Raw genomic sequence first — 866 nt, 5'->3', positions numbered from 1 at the left:
GAAGTCCAGTGTCAACGTTTGTTTAATCAATACGATTTGCTTCATCAATACGAAAAGAATTGTCCACACACACAATTTGTTCCCCTTGATCAAACTGTTAACCAGACATTTTACTTGGAAGTTCTGAAGCGTTTGTAAGACGCGGTGAGACGAAAATGCCGCGACCTGTGGCAAAGTGGAGAGTGGTGGTTTCATCACGATAATGCTCCTGCGCACTTACCTTGAGTGTGAGACAGTTTTTGACCAAATATCACATGACCCACTTACCCACCCCCTCTGCGACGTTTTCCCCCCTCCAAAATGAAAAGTCATTGAAGGAAAACGTTTTGCAGATGTAGAAGAGGCGAAGAAAAGAGAAAAAAACGCCGCTGGTGTTTAAAGGCATCATCTCACAGGAGTTTCAGGACTGCTTCGAACTGTGGAAAATGCGTCTGGACATGTGCATTACTTCAAATGGAGAATACTTTGAAGGCGATAAAAGTGTAAACATGTAAAACGTAAGTGAATAAAATAATATTGCAAAATTCCGTTTTCTTATGGGTACCCCCTCGTACATCTAATAAGCTGACCAACCTACTTGTGTTATTCTAAACTGCAGGAGACGGGTGTTATAGCACTTTGAACACACCCTACTAAACACTATTAGTCACAGTTGACTCGTTTGCAGAATGCATTCGGAACGTGAAGACAATTTAGAAGCTCGCTATGCAATATATTTTTCTGTTAAACTGGGCAAAAACGCTACAGAAATTTATGAAATGTTCCAGACTGCTTCTGACCCAACTCATATATATATATAATAATATAAATAATATATATACATATATGCATATATACATACGTATATGTACATACTTACATATATA

The sequence above is a fragment of the Octopus bimaculoides genome, chromosome 10, assembly GCF_001194135.2.
Source record: "Octopus bimaculoides isolate UCB-OBI-ISO-001 chromosome 10, ASM119413v2, whole genome shotgun sequence".
Classification (NCBI taxonomy): domain Eukaryota; kingdom Metazoa; phylum Mollusca; class Cephalopoda; order Octopoda; family Octopodidae; genus Octopus; species Octopus bimaculoides.
The sequence above is the reverse complement of the archived record's forward strand: the minus strand, read 5'-3'. Positions refer to the sequence as shown.